The sequence below is a fragment of the Ambystoma mexicanum genome, chromosome 3q (genome assembly GCF_040938575.1).
Source record: "Ambystoma mexicanum isolate Mex_15411 chromosome 3q, UKY_AmexF1_1, whole genome shotgun sequence".
NCBI lineage: Eukaryota > Metazoa > Chordata > Amphibia > Caudata > Ambystomatidae > Ambystoma > Ambystoma mexicanum.
The window spans coordinates 245465060-245489252 of record NC_090926.1 but is presented as its reverse complement, the minus strand read 5'-3'; the positions used below and the strand labels follow the sequence as shown (position 1 = coordinate 245489252).

Genomic DNA, 24193 nt, shown 5'->3' with positions numbered 1-24193 from the left:
TTACCTCGAACCTTTGAGTAATCCTAGTTTGCACTGCAATGAGCTTCCTTGGCAAATGTTGTTGTCCCAGCTGCTTTGGACCATGTGAGAGGAGCATGAGTCAGATCACGAGAGTTGGGTGCCATTGCGTCACTGTGTGACAGTGATGGTCGCTGAAGGTGGGTTTCCCGCGCCCCTTCTTGTGCCCTGAGACCATTTATATCAGTGTTTTCTTTCTCCATCAGCCAAGACGAGAGATACAGCTCCAGGTGTAGACCGGACCGCATATGCACCCACAGCGCATGTGCACTTTGAAGCCAAATCAAGTGCGTGAAATCGTACCTCTGGTGAACCTCTCCACACCTGCCAAGTTTGGACCCATACCCATCTAAGGGCAGTGAGTACTGAAACCACTTACCAGTGGCCCCTTGTTCATCCATTGTATTTTACACAAAAAAGGGATCCCTTGTGGTCCTCTCATTGGCTTGCGTAACCTCTGCTTCCTAAAGTCCTCTCAATGTTGGGAATAGCTTTGTTCATCGCAGCAGATCCGTCCCTAACTCTTGGAACCTTTTTTCACCCTTTACAACCCTTTCTATAACTTTGCCAGCTCCCTAGAAACTGTATTTTGTGACTTTACTCACGACCGAGCGCTTTTTACGTGCACATCGAACATTCAGCACAAGGCTACACAAATCGTAGGGCTGGACTTATAAAGTTAGGGATATTCATCTCTGAAGATTGTTGATGCTATTAAGTTTGCCTGCCCTTTTTCCTTACACGTTTTTGGCGGGATTCAGCACTTTACCGCATTGACCAAATGTTATGTTATGTTAATGTAATTTATTGAGCGCACATTCACCTAGTTATCATGGCGCTATAATGGAGGGATAAGAAGAAGCAGCAAGTTTATTGAAATAGGAACGTTGTCAACAATTTCCTGAAGGCAAGAGGATTAACAGACTGTTTCAAGGCCAGGGGGAGATCATTCCATAGTCAGGAGGCAGCAACTGAGAAGGCTCTACATCCAATCCGGGCACAGCAAAAACGAGGGACAGCAAGAAGAACATCAGATACTGAATGTAGCTGTCGTATCGGGATGTAGTCTAAGAACTTGAACCGTAGATATTCGGCCCCCTGATCATGCAACGCCCAGTGGACCAGACAGAGGGACTTAAAGATGATGCGCTGAGACACCGGAAGCCAGAGTAGAGACTGCAATATAGGTGAAATAGGGGCCCCATAAGGGGAGCCTGTTGCAACTCTGGCCGCCATGTTCTGAAGATGCTGCAATCTCTGAATGGGCACATTAGGCTGGGCCAGATAGAGTGAGTTGCAATAGTCTAGACGACTGAGCACCAAGGCAGCAACCACAGGTGGGCGTAGGTCAACTGGGATGAAAGGAAGCACCTTCTTAAGTATTTTTAAATGGAAATGATCCACCTGGCAGACTGTTGCCACTTGAGCCTCCATGGAAAGAGAGCATGAGATGACTACACCAAGGTTCTTGACGTTGGCAGATGGAACTGGAAGAGGACCCAGAGAGTAAGGCCAAAAATAAGACACCCAAAGTGAAGGATCAGGTGAGAGCCAACCACTAGCACCTCAGTGTTCTCTTCATACAGCTTCACTCAATTGTGGCTCATACAAAGTGACTGTATTTATTTTACAAAGTGTGTTGTTCCGATGGTAATTCTACTGTGCATTTCATTCTTCACTTGTCTTTATTCTCTAGCCTAATAAGTTGTATATTTTCATATACTAAAGTCTATGGGTCATTCTTGGTGTCTTACTGTGTATGCTCATCAAAGACCTCAGATCACCTACATTCCTCCTGTGACTTAGCCTTGACTGCTCTCCAAGCTACCGTGAATTGGTCTGGCTATCTTCGCAGACATATTCCCTGTTTCACTAACAAGGTTGACCTCCTAAAATATGTTCCCAGTAGCAGAGTTTAGAAATGAACTCTTACACCCACTCAAAAAAGAAAACAAAAAGAGTACCAATTAATGAAAAGACATTTTGAAACACCTACATGCCTTACCCACACTCAGTACCCCAAGTAGAAAGCATGGCTCTAGCATCGCAGCGGTATGTATTCAATGGCACTTCAGCAGGGTGCTAATTTATGTAATCACACCTTTTGTGTTTCAGTGCCTTGCTGGAGCCAGAACTCTAAAGATGGGCAGGGCCAAAAGGAGCATTTTAAAGTACGAGTAGACACATACCAGTCGCCCCTCACAGTGAATGCATACATGCATAATATACCTATGGGCTAGTCTTAGTTACTTGTGCGCGTCCAAACAAGCAACACCTATGAATATGCACACAAATACACGCACTGCTATTATTGAACCGTTTATTTTTTGGTAATGGTTTACACAAACATCTTCCATAGAAAAAAAAAGAAAAGAAATGGAATAAAGAACAGATATGCACATTTTAAAGTGTGTTTTTCTTGTCTACATAACTTTATTTATTTAAAGGCAACTATTGGGCTCTTTATTCGTCCCAAGCTGAATACTTGTCCAACTATTCGGTATTTGGGTGAATACCTAATTCTACTACTCGGTACACCCCTAGTGAAGATTGACCACTTTAGTTGGTGATAGACATGGCTTCTCCCTAGAAGAGTTTGCAGGGCAACAATGAGCTGAGGTGACGGAAAATGCAAGGTTTTCCATATTCGTGAAGTGGACGGCTGTCTGGAACATGAAGAAGTATGGTTTTGCACCCGCCCCAACCCCACCCCCAATATAGACAGGAAGTGGTTCATTTTCAATTTCTGGAAAAATAAATATACCTATGGAGATGAATTGACTGGATGGATGAAGAGATCAGGGGAAATCAGCTGTAAGAGGACTAGGAGGCCACCCTCCATTTGGACATTGCTTCTCCTGAGTCCCAGGAGGAAGAGAACAAGGCTTTTTAGCAGAGATACGTTTTGGTTAGCACGTTAAAGTTTGGGATTCGGTATCTGCTGTTTATAGTTCAGGCCTCAGAGTGGATACAAGGTAAGGTTTTAGGCGAGCCTGAGGGCAGATGCAAAGGGGAGGGACAAAGACCATATGACCACAGGAGTTTCCCCGAGGCCTTATGCGAGCCTGCCGGTTGGCAGACATTTAGGGGAATTTTACTGAAGGTTGCTGAACTGCCAGTTTAGGAATGTCAGGGTGTTGAGAGGCAAGTAGGATTTCCGCACATTTAGGGCATTGTTAGTAAGGCTGGAACCTGGTTTATATGATAAGAGCTGGCATGCCCTGCTATAAACGGGCTTCTGGTCAGCCCAAATCACTAGTTCAGGTCTTATGCATGCTGGGCCTAAAGGTCATGGTATGCAGAATACATTTCCCACAGTGAAGGAAAAGGTGGCATTTGATTACCAACGTGCCTGTGCCTTCAGAACTCAAAGCAGACTAATTTCACTGGCAAAGCCTCTCCATGCATTCCTGCCCTGCACTCTCCATGTGATTAATTAGACACAAGGAACATAATGTCCGTCTTGGGAGACAGTAACAGGGCATCTTGGAGCCAATGCAGGTCACATCAGATCCCACCACAGCACCTTCAGGGTAAGGTAGGTCCATTAGAAGAACATTTAGTTAATTACACTGCAGAGTCAGCTCACATCATGCAAAACAGTTCATATGACTGAAATGAGGGAACACAGTATTTCACTAGTCCGCGTTCAGTGACACGCTTTCTTAATCCTGCTATGCCAGGAGCATTTATGACAGACTCCTGGAGGCTAAAACAGACTCCCAGTGGTTTATGTAAATTACACTGCTCCAATTTCCAAAGACTTGCCTTTCCTGTGATAGATCCCCCTCCCCATCGGAGCTGAATGAGCGCATACGCGAATGAGTGCATAGATGAGACTTTTTGTATTGCAACATTAGTTATGGTATTCCATGACATGTGTCTTTTAATCTGTGTTGATTTGTGTTGTTATAGTATGAAAGGGTTCCTATCATATGTTTATAATAGTGTGATTAATGATTAAACAATGTATATTTTGCAATAGTGTGAAAATGTTGCAACGCAACCAAATGCACTTGAAAGGCTCATTTGCTAGGAACAGAGGGGTGTACTTACTGCGTTGCTCGCTAGGGTGCCACGAACGGCTGCAGGGACGAGTCCATAAAGGATGCCGGCCCCAGCCAGTCCCCCGAGGATCTGTGCTATGATGTAGACGACTGCCCGCAGAATAGAGATGCGGGATCCCACCAGCATTGCCACGGTCACCGCTGGATTGATGTTAGCACCACTTATGGGGCCCACGATCTGGACCATGGTGGCGATAGCCAATCCGAAAGCCATGGCGATTTGCAGGACAGTCGGGAGAGCTGAAGGCCATCTCAGAGCAGAACCCAAGCCAAAAAAGACGAAAAGAAGGGTGGCGAGAAACTCAGCTATAAAAGCCCGGACCAAAGCCCACGAGCAAAGCTCTGGCCTCATTTATGAGTGGACCAGAAAGAAGCAAGAAAGAAACCTCGGCAAGCCTGACTGACCTCTGCTCTTTACATCTGCAAGGAGAGTGTGTAGGGGTTTATATATGAAGTGTGCAAGCGGCAAGTTCAATCAGGGCTAGGACCGAGATGCTGCAACACTCCGCCCCTTTATCATACAAGCCAGAAAGCAATTCAGCTCAGATGAACCTACTCCTCCCTCATAAGTCCTTTGGAACAGATTAACATATTTTAAGACAATGACGCATAATGCTGCCTTTATATGGCACGTCATCAGATAGCAGGTGCACTGTCATTATCAGTCACAGGTGCAGGCGGTTGTGCCTTCATCCTATGGATGTCAGTCTAGTAACAGCTTTCCTAATTGTCTGTCATTGGCTTTTGGCAGATGCTTTACTTTCTCAGATGTTTGAGTCACTGAGCCTCATCACAAGTTGGGCTGTAGCCCTTAAATGCGATGGTAAGAGTGTTACCGCAGCATTTAAGGGCTGGCCCTATCACGAGTTGGGCGCTAGATGGGTTGTTTTACCTCCAGCTTTTTTCTGGAGGTGAAAATACCATTTAGTTCCCTGTATTACCGGAAGCTGTATTAGCGTGTGGTATTAGTGCCGAAAATGCCCCTTTGTATCCAATGGACCCAATGGGGAATGGGGATTTACCGTTGAAGTTCAACCTCCATTCTTTCATCTGCATCTCATCACCCACACCTGATCGCGCGATTGCACATGTTTTTCTCCAACTTTTCTTTGAACACCAAGTCTTTTTGGAAAAGGTAAGCCACGCGGATTCTGCTCACCTTGCACTGGCCGTATCATCTGTACCACATTCTATTGCATCTGTGTTTTTTCCATTGCGTGAATGCATGCTGCTGCTTTGTTTTGAAGCACATGCTTTTAAATCTGTGTGTGCCTGTGGTACCTTGCAGGGGGTGATCGCTACACCGCTGCACCCTTTTTGTGGACACTGGTCCTGCTCACTACTGGCCTTTCCAAGATGGCTGCATTTCCAATATGGCTGCACCCAAGATGCTGACTCCCCGAGTTGCCTGGGCATGACTCACCCTCTATTGGCTTTCTCCCCTTCTTCAGCCAATTGGAGGCACCAGGAGGTGGGAGCAGGCCCATTCCTTGAAGGCTCACATCTAAGGCCCTGTCTGCTCCCTGTCTGCTATCTGGACGGGTCTGGGTGGCACCCCTCACCGTTGCACTGGTGCTGGTGCTTCTACATTGTTTTTCTTCTGCTGATTCTGATACCAATGTGACTCCTCACATCTCCATAGGTTAGTTCTCTCAATCTACAACTGCCACCTACCCCTCTGACTGTCCCACCCTCAATCCGTCTCACGTGGACTCCCTCTCTCACTACCCACAGCAGTGCTATTTGCTGGGACTGTGTTTATCTAGTTTGCTAAATTCTACATCTAGCGTTTCCCTGTGGCTGTAAGTGTGTTTACCTAGTTTGCTAAATTCTACATCAGCGTTGCCCTGTGGCTGTAACTGCGTTTACCTAGTTACTAAATTTTACATCTAGTGTTGCCCTATGTATGTAACTGTGTTTACCTATTTTGCTAAATTCTACATCTAACTTTGCCCTGTGGATGTAACTGTGTTTACCTAGTTTGCTAAATTCTACATCTAGCGTTGCCCTGTGGATATAAGTGCGTAGTTTGCAAAATATTACCTCTAGCATTGCCCTGTGGCTGTAACTGTGTTTACCTCTTTTGCTAAATTCTACATCTAGCGTTGCCCTGTGGCTGTAACTGTGTTTACCCAATTGAAATGTTTGTATTTGTCTGGCCCAGTGACTGCATTGTGCTACCTTGTCCTGCTGCTCTGTCCCATCCCACCTCTTCTGCTTGCACCCCCCTGTGCTCACCAATTGTGTTCCCACACCCCCGCAGCCCTTTTCCACCCCTCTCACTCCCTACCCACCCACCCCAGCTCTCTCTCCTCTTCTTCCTCCTCCACATGACCTATGACGCTCTTGGTTTCACCTATCTTCTCCAACTGTTTCTCTATTGACTATCCTACCCGTCTCACTATGTCTGGCAGGAAGAAGTTCAAAAAGGATGTCTTGGTCTTTAACCCTGGTCTCCCTACCACTGACACCTACACCAGCGCTTCCTCCAGACAGACCCTTACCGACATCCTCTTTGTCGTTCCCTCACCAGAAATATGGACTCTTCATATGGTCTCTGTGCTTTCTCCTATCTCTTCCTCTGTCATTAATGGTGGTACCCGATGGAAGACCCTCCTGGTCTCCTTCCAGTCTTCTGAGGTCATCATGAATGTTTACCTGAATGGCACCGTCTTGGTCCAAGGCTCCAAGACCAACATCCTCCTCTTCGATAGCCGCTTCCCACACCTCATCGACTTCCTTCCTTCCCATGCTGTGCCTTCTCTCCCTTCTCTGGCTTCTTTGTCCCCCACCTCTGTCTCCTCCCTGGCTACCTTGCCCTCTCCCCACTCCTTTCCTGCCCTTCCTCAGGCTCCTTCTACACCTCCGCAGGGCGTACCTATGATTTGTAACACTCCCCGGACGTCTTTCAAAGATGGCAATCTTCTCCATCTTGCCATTCTCAACTCTTGCTCTGCTGTCAAACACTCCTCTGACATCTGCGGCCTCCTTGAAGAACTCAACCTCGATGTCCTCGGCCTCACTGAGACATGGATCATGGCCAGTTCTGTCATTGTTAAATGGGATATTATATCGTGCCTCCTTTATTGTATATATTGGCCTTAGCCCAGTCGCTCTGCGAAGAACTCTGCGTTACAAAGTTCCGATCTTAGATCGATTTAGCTGCCATTTTAGGTTCATCCGCCATTTTGATTCTCACTCCAAAGTCACCCTGTGTTCTAAAATGGTAGACAGTGTTCTTCTGCTTGTAACGTGGCCGCCTTGACCTCTACATGTAAGTTAATGTCTAAACTGCCAGCAGGCCAAATGTTAGGGTCATGTAATGAGACCTTGTCCTTCGTTGACCTGTATATCGAGGATTAGCTGTGCCAACGAAACTGATCCGCGAGCATATATTAAGCACAATGCTCTTTAAATACTGAATGGAACACTTGTAGAACTGCATTGTATGAAACATGTACAAAGGCTTAATGTTGGATGCAAAGGTACACTGTTGCCATGGTGATTTATTTGTGTATAAACTAGGAAAAATATATATGCATATAGGTGAATAAATTAGAAGTGAACGCGGCACAAACCCCTAGCCTGAGGAATGATTAACCTGTAGATGAGCTGGACATCATGTTAGAGAATTGTATAAAAAGAGTGAGTGTTCTGATGTACAGCCCCACTCACTTCTCACACCGAAAGTGCTTATATTCACTGTTATGTACTGAGAGCCAGATAGCTATGTGATACTTTGTTCCTTTGAAAACTGTTCAGTTGTAGAATAAAGATCTGTGTATCTGTCATGATGCCCGCTCCCGGGGAGCCGGTTCAAGCCCTGCGTCCCCGAAAGTGGACATCCAGTCCCCAAGGAAGGACCCAGCAACCCCATATAGGGGCCCTTTGACAGTGTCCTTGCGCCTATGGTGCCAGGCTCATAAAAGACATCAGTCCTGGCTCCATAGGCGCCAGGCTCATTATGGGAGTGCTTGGGTGCACTTACCTGATGCAGACCATGCTGCAGGATCCCGGCCTCCTTGAGGCCTGAAAGGAACTACTTTACCTGTGGGACTAATTTACCATCCGGGCGTGGTCGGGGAAGGATACATACCTGATTGGAGGAAGGATACATACCTGGAACTTCTTCCAAGGCTATTTAAACCCCACCCGAACAGCCACACGTGCTTCGCGTTGTTCTGCATCTAGCAGCTGGACGCTCACCGTGTCTGCTCCTGCATCCTGACTTCTGCCACGCCTGCCAGTATCCTGGATCACCTGCACAGGAAGAGAAGAAGAGAACAGAAGAAGGAAAAGTCCTTACCTGCTAAAACCACATCCCGGAGACATCTCGCCGACAATCCTGAAAAGGAAGACTTATTTAAAAGCTCATCATGTCGATCGCTGCAGCGCCGCATTCCACTCACCTTTACAGGGCGCCTCCATGTTCAGCAGCGATCATCCGGATTCGCAGTCACGCCCCAGCGCCTAGGGAGAAAAAGACCAGAACAAAAGGTGAGAGAGAGAAGGGAATAAGGAAAGCTAAATCTCCATGATAAGACTTACCTGTTGAATCATTCCCTCTCCATTTCGGGTCTGCGCCGCATCCTGGCATTTCCGGACCCCGGCCCCTAAGGGGAAAAGAGACATCAGTGTTAATGAGCGAATGAAAAGACATTACCAAAAAACGCTCATTAAAGACTTACCTGATTTCTACAAGGATTTCACCTCTCATCTCGGGTCGGTGCCTGTTCCCCGGCATTCCGTACCCCGGCCCCTATGGGGAAAAAGACACTAGCATTAGTACATTAATGCATGGACACAAGGGGAACCTCTTATCAAAAAACTTACCTGGAAGCCAAGCAAGTTTGGTTCTCACCAATCCGAAAATCCAGTGAAGTAACTGGATACCAACGCGCCCCTGCATCAGAAGCAGGATGGAGAGCTCGTCCTTCCAGACCCTAAGGTGAGACGCTACGAGGAATCACAGAAGGGTTTCGAGGAGGGTGAGAGGGGAAAGTGGGAGGCCGATTGCATTACCCCGCAGACAGTTAGTCCCCTATTTTCGCCTACAGAAGGATACTTCTGCGAGCCAGACAAGCCAGATTTGGGGGCCCGGTCCAGTCCGTCTTCCGAACCCTGCGCATCACCTTAGAAGAGGTCACAGCAGCGCGAACCAGGCCAGCGCCTCCGTGGGAGTCAGGTGAGCGTTACAGAACACGAAGCCTTCCTACAAATTCCCACCCAGGCGCTATGGAAAGTTCTGAGACTGATCAGTTGGCCCAATTACTGGGGGAATTACGGGCCGAAGTACATGCCGCTCGTCAAGAGACTAATGCCCTCAGGAGGGAATTAATAATATCAAAGGAAAGAACTGATGACCTGGCCAGACAGCTTTTGCAAGGTCAAGCTGGGCAAACTCCTCTACCCGGTTCCGGAGGGAACCCGGCTCCTGTGGTTTCCAGTAACCCTGTGCAGATTAATCTACCTGGAAACATGCCGCTGGCCCCACCCGAACGCTTTGCTGGGGACCCCAAACGATTTGCCGTATTCATGAATCAGTGTCGTTTGCACTTCCTATGCAGACCTGGGGCCTTCCCTAATGATCAGACCAAGGTAGCCTTTGTATTGTCATATCTCAGCGGCTGCGCTGCCGATTGGTCAGTTCCACTGGTTACTCAAGATGACCCGATTCTCCGTGATTTTCAAAGGTTTCAAGCAAGCATGGAAAGGTTATTTGCTCGACACTCTCAGGGGCAGGCTCTGGATGACGAACTTCTATCCCTGCGACAGGGCAATCAGGACCTCCTATCCTATTTTGCAACCTTTAATAGACTAATTGTGGAAACGGGATGGCCAGAGGATAAAAGAGTCACGTTGTTTTATCGAGGCCTACGCGGAGAACTTAAAGATGTCTTGGCCCAAGTTGTAAATCCGCCCCAAGAATGCACAGAGTATATAGACTTAGTGGTCCAATTGGATCACAGACTTCAAAACAGAAAAGCAGATCGGTCCAGGTTTGAGACCCGGGTGTTGGTCAAGACCCATGCTAATCCCAAGGGAGTTGATGTCTCTGAGCCTATGCAAATTGGAGGGGTTAAAGGACCCTTAACTCAAAAGGAACGTGAAAGGAGGCGGCAGTTAAAATTATGTCTTTATTGTGGGAATTCTGGACACTTTCTACGAGATTGCCTGGCAAAACCACCCCGAAAGGTGGTAGGAGCGGCTGATAAAAACCATGAAGACTCTGTTTCGGGAAACGACTCCGCCCGACAAGTGTAGGGGTCCGCTTGCCGAGCTTGAAAACTAACTCTCAGACCTCGCATTTCATTGTGCCAATGGTTCTCGTAGATCCAGAACAGCCTAAGCGGTTGCATGCAATAAAGGCATACATCGATAGTGAGGCTATTGGAAACTATGTGGATTGTGAATTGGTCTCTAAGATTAACCTCCCTCTCCGTCCTAAAACCAGCAAAGATGTCATCACCACAGTCGATGGAACTGAAATTGCCTCTGGACCGGTAACACATTCCACTACTGAGGTGACTCTTATTGGTCCCGACGGCCATCGGGAGGGTGTTGTGTTTGATGTAATCAAGGCTCCACAGTTTCAGGTTATTCTTGGAATCCCGTGGTTAGAGACACATAATCCTCAAATTGATTGGCGAGCTAAGAGAATAACCTTCCCGGATTGTGCACAAACCTGCTACCCAGAAAACCTGAAGATTAATCTAGCATCTGTAACCTCAGCCTCCATGCAACTACCTCCGGAATACCAAGACTTTCAGGACGTCTTCCAAAATGAACAGGCCAACACGTTACCTCCTCACAGATCGTACGATTGCCAAATCGATCTGGTGCCCGGTGCACAACCCCCTTGTAGCATGATTTATGCCCTTACCGAACCTGAGAATCTGCATTTGAGACAATATTTGGATCAATACCTAGCTAATGGTTTCATTCGCCCGTCAAAGTCCCCTGCATCCTCGGCTTTGTTCTTCGTGCCCAAAAAAGAAGGCGACCTTAGAACTTGTATCGATTACCGCGCATTGAACCAAATAACGGTTAAAAACCGTTATCCTCTGCCTCTGATCCCTGAACTCCTTGACCAGGTGAAGGACGCTTGCATATACACCAAGTTAGATCTCCGGGGGGCTTATCATCTGGTACGAGTTAAAGAAGGCGACGAATGGAAAACTGCCTTCCGTACTAAATACGGATTATTCGAGTACCAGGTGATGCCTTTCGAATTGTGTAACGCGCCGGCTGCCTTCCAATACTTCATGAATGATGTCCTTCGGGAACTCATCGATGTTTGTGTTGTCGTTTATATCGATGACATTCAGGTGTACTCCTCTTCGGAATCTGATCACAGAAAACACGTCAGGGCAGTACTTGAAAAACTGCGCCAACACAAACTATTTGCTAAATTGGAGAAATGTGTTTTCCATACCACAGAAGTCGAGTTTCTAGGTTTCATCCTGACACCCAAAGGAGTCCGAATGGACTCAAGAAAAGTGGATGCCATCCTCAAATGGCCATCACCTAGCTCTGTAAAAGGGGTTCAAAGCATGCTCGGCTTTGCCAATTTCTATCGCAGGTTTATCCCGGAATTTTCACGCGTGGTACAACCCATTACTGCACTCTTGAGGAAAAATAAACATTTTGAATGGTCTGAAGAAGCCGAGCAGGCCTTTCAGGATTTAAAAGCTAAGTTTACCTCCGCACCTATATTGAAACACCCGCATCCAGATCTCCCTTATGTCGTCGAGACTGACGCATCCAGCCTAGCCATGGGAGCTGTCCTGTCCCAAAGAGATCCCGAAACCAACCAACTGCATCCCATAGCATTTTGGTCCAGAAAATTCTCGGCACCCAAGGTTAATTATGCAATCACGGACAAAGAACTGTTAGCCATTAAGTCCGCTTTTAAAGCCTGGCGGCATTATCTGCTTGGCGCTCGACATACCATCACAGTGATCACTGATCACCGGAATTTACAGTATTTGAAAACCGCCAAGGCTCAGTCATCACGGCAGCTCCGATGGGCTTTGTTTTTCGCTGAATTTGATTTCGTGATTACCTATCGACCTGGCTGCAAGAATGGCAAAGCAGACGCCTTATCCCGAATTGGAATGGGAAAATCTGATACAAACTCAGAACCAGTACCAATAATTCCTGATCCTGAACAGAGGATTCTAGGCATGACTTCGTTACAGACGCTTGAAGACATTCAAGCCAGAGTGAAACAACTCCTGGACCCTACAACCTTACAGGATTGGATACAAAAGGGATCAGACTTTACCATAGATAATGGTTTACCTTATTTCCAAGGACGCTTATTCCTGCCACATAAGGAATTACACGAACTAGTTATTTCCGGTTATCATGATACATTAATAGAGGGACACCCCCGTATTGCCAAAACAGAGGAAAAGGTGAAACGACAATTTTGGTGGCCCTCTTGGCGAAAAGATGTTAAATCTTTTGTGATGTCCTGTGGTGTTTGCGCCCAAAATAAAAGTCAAAAGAAAAGACCAGCCGGTCTCCTTCAACCTCTAGACATACCGCCAGCACCCTGGCACACCCTATCAATGGATTTTATTACGGACCTGTCTCCTTGTTGGGGGTACAATACTATTCTGGTAATTGTAGATTTGTTTTCCAAAATGGCCCACTTTATTCCTTTGAAAGGTTTACCTTCAGCTTCTGTCCTAGCCAAAGAATTCCTCGAAAATATTGTTCGGCTACATGGATTCCCATCTATACTAATCTCTGACCGGGGAAGCCAATTCATTTCCCACTTCTGGCGCAAATGTTGTCAAATGGATCGACATAAGATTATCGACCAGTCACCACCCTCAGACCGATGGTCAGACCGAGAGGACAAATCAGACCCTTGAGCAGTACTTACGGTGTATGTTACAGCAATCTGAAAGCAATTGGAAAGACATTCTTTGGATAGCCGAATACGCATATAATAATTCGGTACACTCTGGAACTGGCCACAGTCCTTTTTATACTTTGTTTGGGCATCACCCTCGAACCTCAAACCTTGACTCACCTCAGAACCTCGGAATGCCTGCAGTAGAACATCTGCATTCTACAATTACCAAAGCCTTTAAAGAGGCAACTACACATTTACAACAAGCCAAGAGAAAATACAAGGAGAATGCTGATCTACATCGGAGTGAAGCACCTCCGTATCAGATTGGGGATCAAGTATGGTTAGCTACCAGACATTTACCACTCAAAGGGCCTCGAACTTTTAACCCAAAATATCTAGGACCTTATTCTATTACGGCAATAATTAACCCAGTGGCTGTTAAACTTGATTTACCAGCTAGTATGCGAATTCACCCTATTTTTCATGTGTCACTTCTGAAACCAGTGGTACCCGGAACCCGACTACTCAAACCTCCAGAACCTATTCTAATAGATGGGGAGCCCGAATTCGAAGTGAAGAACATTTTAGACTCAAAAATGTTTAGGTCAAAACTGTGCTACCTAATTGATTGGAAGGGGTACGGACCTCAGGAGAGGTCGTGGGAACCCAGCGACCATGTGCATGCACCTCGATTAGTCAGGAAATTCCACCGACTCTTCCCAGACAAACCAAAACCCCCGGAGGGAACAACCTTGGGAGGGGCCTTGGGGGGGAGTGCTGTCATGATGCCCGCTCCCGGGGAGCCGGTTCAAGCCCTGCGTCCCCGAAAGCGGACATCCAGTCCCCAAGGAAGGACCCAGCAACCCCATATAGGGGCCCTTTGGACAGTGTCCTGGCTCCATAGGCGCCAGGCTCATTATGGGAGTTCTTGGGTGCACTTACCTGATGCAGACCATGCTGCAGGATCCCAGCCTCCTTGAGGCCTGAAAGGAACTACTTTACCTGTGGGACTAATTTACCATCCGGGCGTGATCAGGGAAGGATACATACCTGATTGGAGGAAGGATACATACCTGGAACTTCTTCCAAGGCTATTTAAACCCCACCCGAACAGCCACACGTGCTTCGCGTTGTTCTGCATCTAGCAGCTGGACGCTCACCGTGTCTGCTCCTGCATCCTGACTTCTGCCACGCCTGCCAGTATCCTGGATCACCTGCAAAGGAAGAGAAGAAGAAAACAGAAGAAGGAAAATTCCTTACCTGCTAAAACCGCATCCCGGAGACATCTCGCCGACAATCCTGAAAAGGAAGACTTTTATTTAAAAGCTCATTGCGTCGATCGCTGCAGCGCCGCATTCCACTCACCTTTACAGGGCGCCTCCATGTTCAGCAGCGATCATCCGGATTCGCAGTCACGCCCCAGCGCCTAGGGAGAAAAAGACCAGAACAAAAGGTGAGAGAGAGAAGGGAATAAGGAAAGCTAAATCTCCATGTTAAGACTTACCTGTTGATTCATTCCCTCTCCATTTCGGGTCCGCGCCGCATCCTGGCATTTCCGGACCCCGGCCCCTAAGGGGAAAAAGAGACATCAGCGTTAATGAGCGAATGAAAAGACATTACCAAAAATGCTCATTAAAGACTTACCTGATTTCTACAAGGATTTCACCTCTCATCTCGGGTCGGTGCCTGTTCCCCGGCATTCCGTACCCCGGCCCCTATAGGGAAAAAGACACTAGCATTAGTACATTAATGCATGGACACAAGGGGAACCTCTTATCAAAAAACTTACCTGGAAGCCAAGCAAGTTTGGTTCTCACCAATCCGAAAATCCAGTGAAGTAACTGGATACCAACGCGCCCCTGCATCAGAAGCAGGATGGAGAGCTCGTCCTTCCAGACCCTAAGGTGACACACTACAAGGAATCACAGAAGGGTTTCGAGGAGGGTGAGAGGGGAAAGTGGGAGGCCGATTGCATTACCCCGCAGACAGTTAATCCCCTATTTTCGCCTACAGAAGGATACTTCTGCAAGCCAGACAAGCCAGATTTGGGGGCCCGGTCCAGTCCGTCTTCTGAACCCTGCGCATCACCTTAGAAGAGGTCACAGCAGCGCGAACCAGGCCAGCGCCTCCGTGGGAGTCAGGTGAGCGTTACAGTATCTTTCTAAGCCTGTGTTTGGTGTATTTCCTTTTGTGGTACTCAGCCTCGATATTCTCTTTTTGCTTTTACAGATGGCGCCGAATAGGGACCCTCGAGATTGATGCCAGTTCGTTGAAGGTTGACACGGCTATCGGACCGGGATCGGACGGTGTACAGGGAGCTCCTTTCTTGGATGAGAAGCGACACCTCAGCAGCGCTGCACGACCCGATCCCTGGACGGTGAGCATGTGGTCCGAGTCGGCATCTTGACAAGGGTCCATATATCGAGGCAGGCAGATTTGCCAAAATCACCAACCACAAGGAAATCTTTGTTAGAAAACTTGGTAATCCGATCGGACCTCCTTAGGATTTGATCAGGTGAGTCGTGACCTGATTCTTAAGTATCCTGATAATTTGTTTTGGCGTATTGCACTCGCGAGTTCAATTATTGACCAGGTAACACCAGTATTCTGATATGCCTGGGAAAGTGTCTGCCTGCTTCAGGGCATTATTCCGCAAGGACAGACAATCTTTGGAATTTGGCCGACCGGCACCAATGGAGGGGTCGCCGGCGTGTACTATGTACTGTAAGCATGGCATTGGTAGTATAGTATTTAATTATATTTGGCACAGACAAACTAGACATGCTTCCGAACTTCAGTGGCCAATCAATGGTAGTTTCGAAATCCCTTGTATTGAATACTTAGAATCTATATTATTGAAGAAAAAGGCTAGACCTGCAGCATTTGATGTATTACAGAATTGGAAGAAAGAAGCTTTGCAGCAGCTTAAGAGTAGAGGAAAGCATGTGTGCCGTCATATGACGAACGCCGAAAAAGCGTTGCTGTATGACCAAAATAAACAGTCTGAGTCAGTTAGGAATATGGATAGGGCTTTTTCACTTGGGATTCAGAAAATTTATCCTTCTAAAGACTTTCATGTTTCTGATGAACTTATCGATAAACTATTAAATGAACGAAGGCCTGGTGCCACTGCGCCACCTCTGTATTTTCCTCTTCCTTCTGTTATTCCTCATCCCATAGTTCCTCCTGCTCCTCCTATTGTTCCTCCTGCTGTTCCTCTTCCTCCAGTCGTTGTTCCTCCTCTTGTCATTGCTCCTCCACCCATTCCTCCACCTTTGCCTGCTGTACCCGTAATAGAACCTCTGTTCCCTGATGTTCGAAACTTGCCTACTATCCCTCTTCCAAGTGGTTTGACACCGCTTGTAGTATATCAGGAAGCGGGATCGAGGGTTGTAACTCGAAATACTGTGTCTCCAGAGAAAAAATGTGATTTAACTGCGTGGGCTAAGCATTGCATGGAGAAGGGTGACCAAGCTGATATTCTTTTTTTTTAAACTTTGTTTATTGGCAGAAAGTTAAGGCAGGCATAGAACAGGGTACATAGCAGTAATCAAGTAATATCGCACAACATCCAGTAATACATCTCGGCAGGGTGTCACCTCATTGGAAAGAGGCGAAAAAGGGAAACAATACAGTGTCATGGTGTAGCGGGGCGTATTTGGGGAGGGGAAGGAATCCACTCCACTTCGTCTCTATTGTTCAGGTAGCTGCGGAATTCTGACCACACATTTTTGGGTCGTGATGTGGGAGGCAAGGACCCAATGTATTCCTCTTCTCACATTTGAGTCCAAGTAAGGGCTCTAAGCCACATCGAGAAGGTAGGGGGGCTGTGACGCTTCTAGTTTTGCAATATACACCTTTTAGCAATAATGGCACCAACATTCAAAAATTTAGACATTTTCCTTGCACTTTCCCCCTCCCAGACTCCAAACAATAGTGCAAGTGGGTCCACATCCACCGGGGTCTCTATTATTTCAGAGAGCGCCTCCGCCACAGCCACCCAGAAAGCGTTGATTGCAGGGCATGTCCAGAACATGTGAATATGGTCAGCTTCAGGAGATTTACACTTTGGGCATGCACAGGACAGGGCACCAGCAAATTTCGCCACCCTAGACGGTGTGTAGTAGAGCCTGTTAAGGAATTTAAATTGTATGCAGCGGAATCTGGCGCTTAGAGAGACTGAGCGTGTATGTGCACACATCTTACTCCACAGCCCCTCAGATATTTCCATTGCTAGCTCCCCAGCCCACGCTTCACGTGGTTTGAGTGACCCAAACACCTTCTTCCCCAGTTGCATTTTATACAGATTGGATAACACCCCCTTGGAGCCCGTAGAGTTTGCTATGTACTGGAGTTCGGGTGAATCTGGGGGTTCGTCTGGATACGAGGGCCACATGGCACGAACTGCAGCTCGGAGCCTGTAATACTGTAGCATCTCAAGGAAGGAGTTAGTGTGTTCTGGGCGCCATGTTTGGGGGGTGATAAACTTACCCTCTGGGAAGAGGTCTGTCAGGCCCCGATAGCCAAGGTGTTCCCAGTGTCGTGAGGTGCGCTGGTCGTGCGTGGGGGAGACTCCCGGAAACTGCCACAAGGGGAGCCAATTATAGTACGGGTGCAGCTCCTGCTCGGAATATAAAATAGCATTCCAAGCCCTTATCGTGGCGGTCACCGGGTCTGCCTGGGCTTCTGTTTGGAGCCCGCGGAGCAACAATAGGGTCATAATGTTAATCCCCTCCCTGGCCATTTTTTCGAGTTTTTCATGCGGAGGTGGTTTCTGAAGTGCATACCAATGGGAGGCATGCTGTGCCTGGGCCCCATACCTTTACAGTTGTAGGTCTGGTGCCGCAAACCCCCCTTTATCATATGGTGCTGTCATGTGTTGCCACTTCATGCGGACCGAGCCAGAGTGCCAGAGAAATTGGGCGCATTCCGAGTGGAGCCCTTTAAAATATTGCTTTCCGGGCCAGATTGGAACATTAGTAAAAACATAAAGGAGCTTGGGAACCACTATCATCTTTATCAAGGAGAGTTTGGCTGCCAAGGATAGTGGCAAGTGTCGCCACTTGGAAAACTTGGAAATGATGAGCTGAGCCGTGGCTTCATAATTGTCCTTTAATAGGGTCTTTTTGGACAGTGACACCTGAACCCCCAGGTACTGGACTCCATCCGGGCACCAGCTCAGGGGGTAATCACATGTTGGTTGTTGTGTTGCTGCAGTGAGAGGGAAAATTTCAGATTTTGAGTAGTTTATCGCAAACCCGGAGAACGTGCCTATTTTTGTGACGTCTCGGATAATCGGGTTCAGGTATGTAGAGGGGTTTCTGATATAGAGGAGGACGTCATCTGCGTAAAGTGAGATTACTTCCGGAACATCAATTAATCGAATGCCTTTATTGGAGTGACGCCCTCTAATATGGTCTGCCATGGGCTCGATGGCAAGCGCAAAAAGGAGGGGGGAAAATGGGCAGCCCTGGCGGGTCCCTCTGTGTAGTTTAAAGAGGGGGAAGGAACAGAGTATACAAGGACCCTGGCTACCGGATCCGTATATAAGAGCTTTATATAGGAGAGCATGTTTGGGCCCACACCCATCTTCTGTAGCACCGCCCACAAGTATTGCCATGAGACCATATCAAAGGCCTTTTGGGCATCTATAGTTACAGCAACCGCATCAGCGCACGGGTCAATCCTGGACATCACATTAAATGGACGACGGATGTTGAGTACCGTGGACCTACCAGGGATGAACCCACTCTGGTCCGGATGAACCATGTGGGTCATGAAAGGGAGAAACCTATTTGCAATTATTTTGGCGAAGACTTTCATGTCAGTATTAATGAGGGATAGGGGTCTATAGGACCCGCACTCTTCCGGGGGTTTTCCCGGTTTGGGGAGGACTATTATTAATGCTTCCCGTAAGGAGGGGGGTAGGATACGTAAATGAAGCGCTTCGGTCCAGACCCCGTGTAGTGCTGGTGCTAGAACAGCCACATGTTCCTGGTAAAACTCAGAGGTGAGTCCGTCCGGGCCAGGAGCCTTGTTTGTGGGGAGATCTGATATCACCTGGACTATTTGCTCTAGTGTGAACGGTGCTTCGAGACACTCTTTGGTGTCCTGGGAAATAACAGTCATAGGGATGCTTTCTAGGAGGTCATCTAGATCTTGATCTGAGTGTCCGGGCCGGGGGCCATATAGATCGGCATAAAAGGTAGCAAATATGTCAAGGATGGAACGGTCAGACCAGTGTTTCAGTCCCTGCTCGTCTGTAATACAATCAATCCGAGTCCTGCCGCCTTCCGCTCGCACCAGTCTAGCCAGTGTTCTACCCGGTCTGTCCCCCTCTCCATATCTACGGGCAGCGACAGGACGGGCATGGTATTGCACCTCCCTCATAGCATGTGACTCGAACTGTTCCAACTCAGCTCTGATCCCTGCTAGTATCCCTGGGGATGGAGTAGCAAGGTAGTCCTGCTCAAGGGCCTTGAGCTTAGTTTCCAAAGTATTTAGGGCTTGCCTAATGGCCTTCAGGACGCCTGCTTCTTTAGAGATGCACATCCCCCTGATGTACACCTTGAATGCCTCCCACCTGACCCCCTCCGATGTGTCTGACGTACTGTTATTTTCGAAGAATGTGGTAACGTCCGCTAATATCTCAGCTTTGAATACAATGTCCGCCAGGGCGGCAGACTTAAAGCGCCACGCGCGACGTGTTGGACCCACGTTGCCGATCAGGATCTGTAGCAGCAAAGGGGAATGATCAGACAGCGTACGTGCCAGGATCTTAATGTCCAAGACCCTGCCCACTAGCCCTCCAGAAAGCAAAACCAAATCAATTTGTGAAGAACTATCGTGTACAGTGGAATAAAATGTATAGTCCCTTTCGTGAGGGTGGAGGGTCCTCCATATATCATGCAGATTAAGGGCGTCCATATGTGTGCGGAGTCGCCCGGCAGCCCGCTTAGTGGTTCTGCGAGTGCTTGTTGTTCTGTCTAGGGTATTATTGATTATCAGATTCATGTCTCCCGCCCATATGATGGGAGTATCTGGGTATCTCATTAGAATGGAGGCCACATTGTCGACGAACTCGGGGGAATCGGTGTTGGGCGCGTATAAGTTGACCAGTATGGAATCCTCATGAGCCAAGGTACAGTGTAAAATAACATATCTGCCTTCTGTGTCGATGTGGGACGTGTGGAGTGTGAAGTTTAAAGATTTATGGATAAGGGTCAGGACACCCCTAGCTTGAGTGGAGTATTGAGTATAATACCTATTGAGATCCCCAGGTGTGTGCTATATTGGACGATAAATGTTTCAAAGCGTGCGTCTCCTGTAGTAGGAGGACCTTAACCCCATGTCTTTGTGCATATGCCGCAATCCTTCGTGACTTCGTAAAATTTGTCAGTCCCCGAACATTCCAGGACATCATCCTGACCGCCATTTCACCAGTTTACGGAACATCCCAAGTTAAGCATCTATCGTTGATTCTCGCCATGTGTGCCGCACCGGAAAACAGGTGCCACCCTTTGGAACCAGTCCCAACTCCTCTGCCATTTTGTATATAATCTACCCCAACTTCTACAACCCCCACCCTCACCGCCCTGCCCCAACCAGCAGTGTGTGAAAACCCACCCATACCTTGATCCATTGCGCACCTTCCCCAACTTGGCGGCACAGGGGAACTAGCCCAACCGGGGCCAAAACACAAACATTTAGACTCAGAAGGAATTGCAGCCGCAGTGGGGGCTACCGCTGCCGTTCTACCCACTTTTACTAATATCAGTTACAATAACATCATATAGGACTGGACATCAGCTGACAAACAAACGATTTCAGAGAGAGGATAATGGAGCACTTAGATTCCATGGGAAAAACCCAGTTGGTATAGAACCGCAAAAGCATATCTTACATCCCTAAGGTCCGTTTTACACAATGCTGTACAGTTTTGCGGATCAAGGCTCAGTGTGTGGTGTTACAGATAAATGATCTCCCTGTACGTCCCCCTCAATACAATATGCTCACGCTACAGTGTTGCAGGGCCTCTAAGTGCCCGCCATTGGGCAGAGAGGGGGGGTCAGAGCCCACCAGGGCAGCTCATAGCACCTACACCACCATCCCTAGTATCCACTACGGGATATCACAGGTCTAGATATTAGACATCTTCCATCCGCTCCCCAGGAGGATCAGCCGGTGGGATCTGCGCCTCGATAAACTTGACGGCCTCATCCGGGACAGTGAAAAAGTAGTGTTTGTTGCGGTGGGTGAATTTGAGGCGAGAAGGGAAGAGCATTGCATATTCGATTTTCCACTCTCTCAACAGCTTCTTCACCCTGTTGAATTGTCGCCTCTCCGCCTGGACTGCCACCGAGAAATCCGGAAAGATTCTGATGACTTGTGAATCCATCCTAAATTCCCCTTTTTCCCTGGCCAATCGGAGGATATGGTCCCTGTCCTTGTAGCTCAGACGTTTTGCGATGATTGGTCTAGGGAAGTCCCCAGGTTTAGGTCGAGGTGCCAGGGAGCGATGTGCCCTTTCCACAGTAAAAAACGGTGAGAGTGGTGGGTTGTCAAGGAGGTCTCTGAGTAGTTGTTCGACCGCAGTTTCCATACGGCCCTTCAGCGCAGATTCGGGAACCCCCACAATGCGGACATTGTTCCTCCGGGACCGCGATTCTAGGTCATCACACTTAGCTTTTACCTGCTTCATGTCGCGGACAAGTTGTGAGACCGTGTTTTGTAGGGTGTGGATGTTGTCTTCATTAGCCCCAATCCTCTGCTCAGTCTCAGCAATTCTGGCCCCATGCTGATCGATCTTCACTCTCATTGAGGCAACATTTGCGTTGATGTCGTCCAGCTTTTCGTGGAAGGCAGCAAAATTCTTTGCCATGGATTCCATCATCGTGGAAAGGTCTGCCTGAGGGGGGTCCTGGCTGCATTCGTCTTCCTCATGTGGCGCAGAGGACGATGCGTGCTCCGCTCTAGGCGCTATTTTAGCGAATCTGTCCATGGCACCTGGTTTACCGTTAGGCCTCGGCTTACTGGGCATTGCGGAGGAGGGAGGGAGCACCCGCCTGGGTATGCCCGGTGACTACTTTAGGATGGCTCGTCGCTGATGGGGCGGAGATTAGACCACAGTTGTAGCGCTTGAGTCGCTCAAGAGCAGTAGGCGCAGTATCGTACAGCCAGGGTGTGAGGGCACTGGTGACGGAGGTACTGTTGGGGGTGATCCAGGAAGGGCTAGCTAGTCGCCCGTTATGTGGTATCTTCCAGATGTGCCTAGGTGTATAGATCAGAGGTCCGCCGGTGAAGCAGGCTAAAATGTATTCCTGGAGCCCTCACGTTGTGCAGTGCCGTTTGACTGGGTGGGGGGTCCCGGATCTATCCACACCCTAGATGTTACATCACATTTTCCAGAACCAAATGAGGCGGCAGCAGCCCAAGGAGGACACCCCTCGGAGGAGTCAAATGGGAGGTAGTATCAAAGTGTTGACCCCTGGAGGGCTGGGACGCCTTAGACAGCCCGAGCTGGGGAAGCAGGGCCAACGTTCATGAGTGCACACCAATACAATGCAGGGGAGTGCATGGGGCCCCACCAGTTCAGAGGGAATGAGGCCCAGTCCAGGCTTGTTCACCCACCTTGCAACCTCACGGCAGCTGGATCCTCGCCGCCCTCGTAGTTCTCCCCCGGGACAGGCCCAGCTCCGGGGTCAATGCGGCGTCAGAGCAATGCGGCCCGCCAGGAGTGCCGCCCGCCGGGAGATCCAGGATCGGATATGGCGGCCGCAAGCACACACGGGCGCAGGGGCTGCACAGCCCAGCCCGCTGCAAGTGGAGGCGATCCCAGCCTCCGGCCCAGCAGTTGTACGGGAGGTATACTGGATGAGGGCCCGCTCCAGCGGGCACTCGCCCAGGACCCCGGCCCTTCGGAGAAGAGGCATAGTAGAGAGCCCCGCAGGGCCAGTGAGGGCGGCTTGTCAGGGGGTCGCGAGCCGTCTCTGCAGGGGTCGGCGAGGAGGCGGCGCCGCGTCACAGGCTCCGAGGTCCATCCCGGCGTCTCTCGGCACCGTACACAGCCCGGCCGGCAAGTGTTCAGGAGGAGATGGGGCTTAGATGGCCGGAAGCCCAATCCGCGGCAGCTGGAGCCGATCAGGTGTCCGGGGCCCGCAGCCACCCCCGGAACGGCAGCAGGGTGGGGGTCGCACAGTATGCAGGCCCTGTCTGCCGGGCACACACGGGGGATCCGCGCCATCCGGAGATGATTCGGAGCAGGGAGCCCAGCAGGGCCAACGAGGGCGGCGTGTCAGGAGGCCGCAGGCTGCCTCCTCCGGGGCTGGCGAGGAGGGGATATCGCACCACAGGGCCCAAGGCCCGTAACTCCATCTCCCAGCACCGTTTCTCGCCCAGATTTCACTCGAGTGCACAGGATGATAGGGGGACAAAAATCGCTGTGGTTTCGTAGGGGAAGTATACGGTATACCGCCGATGTCCAACAGATCTCAGTGGGTAGAGACGGAGCTCACTGGCTAGGCAGCCATTTTCTTCGGCTGCTCAACAGCGCCCCCCGACCAAGCTGATATTCTTGCCACACTTTATAATTTAGACAATCTTCCTGAGAAAAACGTTTTTATTGAAGGATTAGGAATTCATTTATGTGTAATGTGGAACAGACTATGTGATATGGATCTCCCACAAGGATTGAGGGATCTGAATACTTTAGCGTTCTCTAGAGATACCTCGGAGAAGGTGCTAGAGCATGTTGGGAGTATTCTTGAGAATAGAAGTGAGCTGGAAAGATTAAAGAATGAAGATGTAGATGGTGATAGCTTGGAGGTTATGTTCGTACAGAAACGGTTCCTTCCTTGTCGGAAATCGATAACTGAGGAAACACGAATTTGTACGAAAGATGAGATTAGATGGATCTCAGACATGTCGATAACTCCCATAGAAGTAAATGACACTTATAGTCAGTATACGCCCGAAATGCAGAGGAAAGTGATACAGGTAATGGTAGAGTACCTACAGGATGAGTGTGTAAAGAAGAAAATGTGTTGTCCCACAGAGTTATTGAGTATTTATAAGAGGGCTTTTTCATTTGACACTTCTTCAGCTGCTTTAGCGCTCGATTTGGCTCTGTTGCTTAGTAAGCATTCGGAGTTGCCTACTTCAAAGTTGCCTATGAGAGAGGTCCCTCCGACATTTGTCCCAAAAGACGAGGTTCCAGTGGATGCCGGAACGGGTGCGCAAG

The 24193-nt window shown here is 48.7% G+C and overlaps 1 pseudogene; it reads right to left on the bottom strand.

The window, feature by feature from the left end:
* LOC138447963 (aquaporin-5-like) overlaps positions 1–4437 on the bottom strand; it is a 176122-nt pseudogene extending 171685 nt beyond the window's left edge.
* Positions 4438–24193: the final 19756 nt, after the last annotated feature.